Source organism: Papaver somniferum, chromosome 2 (assembly GCF_003573695.1).
Source record: "Papaver somniferum cultivar HN1 chromosome 2, ASM357369v1, whole genome shotgun sequence".
NCBI lineage: Eukaryota > Viridiplantae > Streptophyta > Magnoliopsida > Ranunculales > Papaveraceae > Papaver > Papaver somniferum.
The window spans coordinates 112030977-112040505 of NC_039359.1; the positions used below are offsets into that span (position 1 = coordinate 112030977).

Here is a 9529-nt window from a genome sequence, read left to right on the forward strand (position 1 = left end):
AGCTAACAAAAAGAAAGACTTCCTCTTTTTGGTAAATAAGAACTTTCAGGAAAAAAGTTATGTTAAGAAAGAAGACAAATACAGTAATAAATGCAGAATTTTGAGAGATTTTATTTAGATGGTAATTTGATTTTTATGGCAAGAATTTACATTAAAATTTGCAACTTTATTAAAATAAGGGCATTCCCTTATATGGAATTCTTATATGGTACCTCCAATTAGCAGCCATGGAAAAACAGCGTTCACAGCTTGGATGAGATTTTCTACGTCTTTTTGTTCCCTGATCATTTGTGTAAAGCTTTTTTTTCAATCAATTTTGCATGCATGATGTTGTTCCCATTGACAAAATGGAATATCTTCCCATATATAATTGAAATTATCAGCAATTTATTACAAGTACAGATGTGATGTCTACGAACAAGTCTACCACTAGAGTGAGCTATATTAACAGAGGCTAGAACCATTTATACATGTTTTTATCCTCTTTCAAGCTTTTCCTTGTAGCAGAAGCTATATATACACATTTGCAAGAAGAAACCGTAATGTTCTTTCAAGAGAGACAGGCTAATCGTACCAGTCTTCATAATTTTATCAACGCTTTACTCACTCGGCCGTCTTCAGAAGATACACAATGGGATCTACCTAAGGGTGGCTTTATACAGCAGCTCCACGAGAAGAGGCAAATATTTGAGCAGTTGTATTCCCAGGTTGAACCTGAAATTTCTTTATTTTAGCTCTATCAAGTCTTGCTCTTCGAACAACTTCTTGAATTTCGCGATCATGAATCTTTAATATCTGGTCTGAATTTTCTGAAGGAACCAGTAGTGGATCTTTTTTCCTTTTAATCCATAACCCTGCAAAAACAATATATATTGGTCAATTAGTTTTATGGGTAAGTTTGAGAGCTTAACCGTAGAAGTATTTGCAGTAAAACTATAAGCACACAGCCATTTCCATGCAAGTATCAGATGCTTCGGTTTTCAGGATAAGTATTAACAAAATTCATTTTTGTATAACTCACCAAATCTTGGTCCTTCCTGGTGTTCATTCCAGATCCTTTCTGATGAGTACCGTGAAGGCCAAAGCCGTGATTTTCTTCCTCCTTTATTGTGTCATCTGGGACGTCACCAAAAAACCTCTGAAACTGCCGTGTCAGATTTAGAGCTTCCGAATTGGAAGAATCGTACTTCTGGATGTGTTCATCGGACCTTTTGGCTGCTTCTAAGCCAGACAGGGCAGATATTTTTGTCCCTGACAAAACCTTTGGAGCTTCATCCTGGTTTTTCTTTGCCCACGCAGTCTGATGTACTAAAGGTCCTGAATGAGAAGCTCTTTTATGAATCCCATGTTGATCTTGTTGTTTACCTTCAGCTGCTTGTGATTGCCTAGGTGGTTCCCCAGGAAAACCAGAAGCAACCTCCTGCTGGTGAGGATTAAATTTCTCGCTTCGACTTTTAGTACTCAAATAACCTTGTCTTTTCTGTAGTAACAAGAGAAAACAAACATGTTTTAAAGTCATATGAGTATATACTATGTCAAAAGTCAGAAAGTGAGAGAGGTGGGAACAAGTTTAGCAGATCCAAACAAATCAAAGCTAGAGTAAAACATATTAGAAATGCAAACTAATTTTGTTCCGGCTGGTAATACGAGTTGGTGTAATCTTCCGCATTTTTATGCAAGAATAATAGAAAAAAAAATTGTTCACAGCTGACAAGAACCTGAATTGACAACACCAGCTCGGGATTGGCATCAGGTGCTGGGATCGCCCTACATTCCCCTCGTAGTTTCCGTTCTAAGTCACATTTCCTTCCGTTATCCCCTGCTGCTTTCAGCCTGGAGATTTTAAGTTCATGAGCTTCCAAAAAAACAAACTATTATAAACCACGTAGAACATCTTTTATTAAGAAAAAGGATTTATGAATTAGGTCAATGCATGAACAAACTGTGTGAACCTTACAAGTTACAAGGCCAAATCTGATATCAGAATAGATTCTTTATACACTAGATAGATGATCTGATATCAGACATTGGTACCAAAAATGCTGTGCATTACATGAAACCACTGCAGTTGAATAGAACCTTTATAATAACAGAACGATGAAAGGTCAGACAATACAGTGCATAACCCCATAAAATATGTAAGAAAAAATAAATAATATGCACCTTCTAGCTTCTTCAACCCGCACCTTTGCATCAAACTCTTTGCTAGGAGGATATTTGGGTAAAGTTGAAGGATCACAAGCAAGTGGTTTTGTTGCAAAGAACTAGAAGAGAGAGAGTGTGTCAAAGAACAAGATCCCACTTTTGTAGAGTCAAGAACATGTTTTCATCACATAAAGCTCCATTTCTTAAGAAAACATACCTCACTTTTGAGAGCAGAGGCCGCAGTTCCACGATCTACAGGATCTACAGAAAGCAATGTCTCCATAAGCCTTAAAGCCACTGGTGGGAAGTCCTTAAAAGTTTCTACAAAGCATCGTGTATAAGGTTGTTGGGGTTTGAAAATGGTTGCATGAGGCAATTTTGACTTTCTCCAATAATCTTCGGATGGTGAACCACAGAGCTTAAAAATCTTATGCAACTGCTCCACCTGTGTCAAAAATTGGACCAAACTAAATCATTATTAATATTAGAACCTAAGAAGCAACCTCCTGGAAATGGAACACTGCACGAAAGCGGGATCGAATAAGATGATTGTTTAATTATTTACGGGTATTTTTCTTTTTGTACCATTTTTTTAATCAAAGTTTTGCTTGTAAGTTGCAACCACAGCTCGATGGGAGCCTTTTTTTTTCTTTTCTTTTTTTGTGGTCAGTAGGAACCACAGCTCAATTGTGCAGTAAGAAAAAATTTCAAAGAACAAAAAACTTGATACCTCTGTTCTTCCAGGCATGATGGGTTTTCCAGCATACAGTTCTGCCAGTATGCACCCAGTACTCCATAAGTCCACTCCAATGCCATAATGAGTGGCTCCGAGTAAAAGCTCTGGAGGCCGGTACCAAAGTGTCACAACACGGCTGGTCAATGGCCGACTTTGATGTGGTTTAAAGATACTTGCCAAGCCAAAATCCGCGATCTTCAAGAACCCATTATCGTCAATAAGAAGATTGGAACCCTTTATGTCGCGATGTAAGACACCACGACTATGACAATGATCCAATCCTCGTAATAATTGTTGTACATAACATTTAACCTTTGAAAAACTAAATGTCAATCACTGAGAATTTGAAGTCCACATTAATATATAAAGAGTATAAAGCCAGGCTGTTGTAATGACTACCTGTGGTTCTGTGAACTTGGACCCAGGAAATGAAGCTAGTCCAGAAAGATCGTGCTCCATGTACTCAAACACAAGGTACAAGCTGCAGGACATCCGTGACGTTACTAAGCCTTCTAGTTTTATGACATTCGGATGATCGAGCCTGCGAATAATACAGATTTCCCTTGCCATAAAGCGAACACTTTCAGGATCCAGGTTATCAAACCGTACTTTTTTCAGAGCAACAATTTTCCCGGTGTCAAGATCACGAGCCCTGTAAACGCTACTGTATGTTCCTTGGCCAATCTGCGAAAAAACGAGACCTCATCACACAAAATAACATGCACCAACAGCACAAAAGGCACATACACAAAAACTATGGTAACAGAGATACCCTGTAGTCATATTCAATTTGTGACTACCTCCCAAATCAACTACTAACCAGTACTGGACTCAGTAAAAGCCTTGAATAACCATATCAATGTGGAAATTTGTTGTGTACTAAAAACACATCTCCTAATATTATTTCCTACAAATTAGAAACATACCAAAGAAAAGCAGTTGAGCAAGACAAAAAGTAACCATGGGGAAGTCATTAGTAACAGCAATATCACTTGTGGTCTGAAAAATGCAATAACAACTAACCAGTGAGGCAGAGTTTACATGTGTAACACCCGAGATCTTATCCACCATCTCAACTAAAAGATGGAAGGTCAACAACCAAAGGTTTTAACAAGATGACAAATGACTAAAATTTCAACTTCATAAGAGTAAATGTTGCCCATCATTTACCACGGAATGAATAATCGAAGCCATTAAAAGCCAGTACTCACACATACGGAGAAAAGAAACAGTCTCGGCCTTTGTCTAGGACCGGATAAAGGTAATTGGCATGGATGCATGAAAGTGTGCTAGTTGCCTGCGATAATCCCTAATTATAATTAGTAACTACAACTTCTAGTGGTTCCACGAGTTAGATTAATGCAGTTCATTCACCACTAGATCATCTCTTCTTAACCCACAAAATGAAGTGATAAAACAATGTGGGCACGCTTCCTTAACTTGTCGATCACACTTAAAGCAAATGGTTGCTAACATCGTGACTTTACAACACTCAAACAATCATGCATTCACCATGCCCCAACTTGTTCCTCAAATAGTGAGGATACTTTATTCAAACCCGGAGATACTGATAGTTAAAAATATCTGAATTTTCCAATTATCCATACTTATATCTTCACTAAGACATGAGAAATGAACTGCCAATCAAAATAACAAAAAATGTAAGTTGATAACCAAAACAAATAAAGAGTAGAACATACTTTATCCATTTTCTGGAACGAATCTGCACGACGGGGTACCCATCCCTTAATAGCTTCTCCAGCCACAGAAGCAAGCCATGAAGGCCAACCAGCTGCTACTTGTTCACCTTCAATACTCCTCATAGGAATGGTGCCAATCACAAGATGATGATTATAACCAGACTTTCCCTCATTCCTCTGTAACAACTTGTCACTCCCCACATAACTATTATTGTTTTTGCCCTTCAAATTCTGTTCTTTCCTCAAACTATAATTCAGTTGAGAAACACTTAAATCTGATGTTTCTTTACTTGATAATCTCTCTCTAAAACTATCTCTATTATCATCAATTGAATACCCCTTACCACAAAAACAACCCATTTTTGCGCAACTGAAAATTAAAAACCCTAGAATTTTTTACATTTCTGTGATGGTTTTCTTTTTTGTTTGGAGGGGGTTTGTGGATCTACTTCTAAGTAAAGCCAGGTTGGTTTCTGAACCATGAATGGAGATAGTAACAGACAGACATACTTCCAAATCAGACACAAAAACTGTCCCCTTTTTTTTTAATGTAAATTCTTATTCGTTTTTAATTAATTTTTTAAGTAAAAAAGACGGCTTCTGTCGAGACAATTAGTCAGCTATCAGTCAAAAGTAGAATGTGGTAATGCTGTTAAGGCGATTACATATGTTTGATATCTGTATTTTACGTCCGTTTGATTAAATTTTTATGATGCAAGCAAAGATGGTGGACAGTGTTTGAATGGTGTAGATTAATTTCATGATACACCCCATTGTGACCCATCAATGGTCTATGGGGGTTAAATGAGTAGTCATGAGGAACCTTAGTCTTCCGATTATGATTTCTACCATTTTGTTAGTTAAAAACCATGAAGTAGGAGGAACAACTGAATAGTAAATCTAACTTCCACTTTTTTTTTTTTGAAGCATGAAATTTATTTAATAACTAAAGAACGGTTACAAGAGGGTATTATCCCAAGATTCAGATACAGTTACATCGGAAAGCCAGGAAATTGCAGTAACACGATAATGAAACAAGATGCCAGTAGTAATCTCCGGATTAGAATTGCAGCGGGGTAAGTGTTGTAGTTGGTGAGATGGATTCGGATGAGGTTATCGATGATCCGTAGGCCTTCGACGAATGCTTTCCACAAGAAAAGCTGTATTTTTGGTGGACATTGCGTCCATAAGAACTTGGTTGTTGGTGGTGGTTTGCAATGCAATTGATCTGTGACGTTAGCAAGGCCTATGTATCTGGTTACTGCGTAATACTGCTGAAAAGATATATGTCCACCTCCTTGTGTTCCGGCTTTATCCATAACTTCAAACTGAGTTTAGAGCTTGGAATGTGGCTTGAAGTAGTATCTAATATCTGCCCTTGAGGATGCAACACTAATAAGTCTAATAAAGCTATTATAAGGGTTACTAAAACTAAGATGCAATCGAAATTACAGACTCAAACTAGACTGAAAAATGAAACTAGTGTTGCCTTATCAATGCAACTTATCCCATGACTGAGATAGGAAAGTGATTCTACAAACCCAACAAACAGAAAAAGATTACACTACGAATTAACCAAAATGAAGTAACTACGACGACTCAAAAACGGTGGGGCATCCACCGGCCCCATAGGACTGTTAAGATGCTTAGCTTTTTAATGCTAGTCTGCGGCACTGGGATAAAATTTATCATGTTTCCTATAGTGAAAGAGGCATGTCTTATTGTTGCTGTTGTTATTTGTTGACGTTGTCTGCTGTTGTTGATGTTGTTACTTATGCTTTAGAATTCTTCTCAAACCCCGATTCTATGGTTGAGTGATACTTCTATGCATTAGTCCATAGCATCAATGAGACTAGAAGGTGCAAAATGAGACATTCTGCATTAGTATCAAATACTGAACTAAATCTTCAAAAATTGATAGTCTTCGTTTTGTGCAAGTGAAACTGGCATATTTTGCAGCTACTATTGTTACATGTGTTGTTGCTTCCGCTATCACCAAAGAATGTGCAAATATATATGCCACAGTCCAAGTGTATGTAAAAATTACCTTTACTTTGACTCCCATAGTTTTCGAAATCCCAGTAGAATTAGCTTCAAGAAGAAAGGCGACGAGCAAAAACCCATAATATTCAAGAACTTTTCCCATAATTGCAATATAGACTTCCATAACCGACTCATCTCTTGCCTTAAAACCCGAAACATATCAAGTAATACATTAAACCTATTATATAGAAGAATAACCCAAACCTCCAAAGCAAAAACATCCTCCATCAAACCTCCATAAGACCAACAAGGCAATTTTAACGTGAATAAAGATTGGACTAAGATAAAACCTTAACCGAAAAATCCAGCGACAAATAGCTGACAAAAAAAGAACTGGTGGTTTGAAGGAACAAGCACAACCACCAACGAGCACTTTTGAATGACAATCCAGCTACAGAGAGCTAACAAGGAACAAAGGAGGTAAAAAGAGAAAACAAACTTCCTTTACAGGAAACAAATAATCAGGTTCATGGAGGTGTTGAGGATTGGGTTATATAATAAACTCGATAGTCGAAGGATTGAACAGGTGGACTAGAAATTGGGTTTTGAGGATGCGGGATTATAGGATGCCAAACAGATTTAATCAACCAAAGGCTAATGATTTTAAAAAATTCAGTAGAGATACGGGGGTTACAGAAGGGTTTTGTATTAAAAATATAGGGTTAGAAACCTCAAGATTGACGGTGATAGATTTCGATCGGTCTTGAGAAGATAATAAGGGTTGGAAATTGGATATTGAAAAAACTTTGCAAGGAGATGATAAGGAGTTTGAAATCTTTTTCATCAACATAATACACTTGATAGCATCAAAATTTCCCATAAAAGATAACTTCTAATAGATTAAGTAACACCAAACTGAAGATTCAATCTGAACAGATGAAAATTATACCTGAATAAGACGATTGATAGATACGTAAGGTAAATCAGGAGAAACCATTTGAAGAAGTAAATCCATCATCACCATAAACAATTTCAAGGAAAAACAATAACAACAACAACCAATTGCAGGAAAAGACTCCTCTAGTGCAATTAAATTCGAAATAAAGATGAAAACATGATGATTATACCACAGATCTAGCAAATAAAAACAACTAAATCATCTCTAAGGCCGGTGGACAGAGAGATTATCCGAGTAGAGAAGGTAGAGAAGAAAAAACCCAAAGTTTATCTGGTTTAGGGTGTGAGAGGGTTTCGGGGTTTTTTTTTCGTTTTAAGTTCGATCCCTCTAGTGCAATTAACTTCCACTTGAAAGAGCTTTATGTTTTTTCACCAAAGATTATATTACATCAGGGGAAAAGGCAATGCTAATTTTATTTACTTTTTTATTTTTTCTGGAAAAGAGTTCTCCCTCTTAATGTTGATAGAAAATTACCATAAGTTTCATGTCCGGAATTACGGTACATCATTATATCTAAGGCTGCACATGGGGCGGTACGGTCCGGGTTTCTTATGGAACCGGTCTATGTACCCGGTGTTGATCGGTACCTCATTTTGAGGACCGGTACATGTATTTGTACTTGGACTTGGACCAGTACTTGTAAGACCGGTACCGGGTTTTTACCTGTAACATCTACACCATTAATATCTATCTGAATCTGAGAAAAATACACTCATTCATTATCATAATTTAATTCATTCATATACTCATTTACAACAAAACCACATCGATCAGAAAATACAATACAACTGAATAGTAAATCTTACTTCCACTTGAAAGAGCTTTATGTTTTTTTACCAAAGATCCCTAGCCCATTCCCATTTTGGGCGGAAAAGGTCTACTAATTCTTTGATTCCAGTAAGTACGGGGGATCTTGAACTAAGAAATAGACCCTAGAAACTAAAAAAAAGGTATCCTGAGCAATTGCAATAATTGGAGAGTGGGGAATTCTTTATTGATTAAAATCCGGGATGATATGACTCTATTAGGCAACTAGAGGTCTATGCCCACTGGTTGTCCGAGATAGTTTTACTAATTACGCGCCTTTGTTTTCTGCTTCGCCGGGAAGGTGGTTCCCACTTCTTTATTCTAGCAGTTGTCGGGAAGAGAGGGACCGAGAATTCTAGATTCTTCGTAGTGGTTATTGGTTACATCGGGGTCAAAGGCAATGCTAATTTTATTTATTTATTTATTTTCCTGGAAAAGAGTTTCCTCTCTTAATATTGATAGAAAATTACCATAGGATTCATATATGGAATTACGGTACATCATTATATCTTCATTGCAAGTATAAATATTTAGATAAACTACCATTGCAATTTAATCTTTGAAAACAAGTTTGAATATTTAGATAAAGTTTCCAGCCATGTTGATAAAATATTTATTACAGAGCACGGAAAGTTTAGCTTCCCAAATAACTTTAGCTCTCATTACTAAGATAAAGTCTTGAGACAAAAAGTTAATATGAAACATAGTTGTGTTTCCAAATTCTGCCCTCATTTGATATTTTTGTTTCCTAGTTTTTGCGTACATTCCTATCAGCAATAGAAGAGTTGGTTAAGAATCGCTCTTGAAGGAGATGGTGTGCCTACTCCATTATGTTGACCATTGGAAAGCTGCATCTGCTCCATCTTTGTCTAAATTTTCTCTAGTAGTACAATATGCATACGATCCTCTTGCTTCTTTAATGTTCCCTGTATGATCACACAAAGTTAGTCCAAGTGCCAGCTTTTGTTGTAGAGTTCATCATGGTTAAGGAAATATTTATCTTAATTGTCATGTTTGTGGTTTGTCCCTCTACCAGTTGGGTTATGACCTTTGGAACTTCAGGATTATAGAAAAGGGAAGGAATATGTTATATCATGTTTAGTTAATAGTCGTATAGCTATTTGTATACTTTATCACACTGTTTGATATGGTGATGTCGTTTTAACTTTTTTTTTAAAGCGTTTTGACTTTCTTTTTTAA

At 36.7% G+C, this 9529-nt stretch overlaps 1 pseudogene; it reads right to left on the reverse strand.

The window, feature by feature from the left end:
- Positions 1–339: 339 nt before the first annotated feature.
- On the reverse strand, positions 340–5110 carry LOC113348818 (annotated as a pseudogene).
- Positions 5111–9529: the final 4419 nt, after the last annotated feature.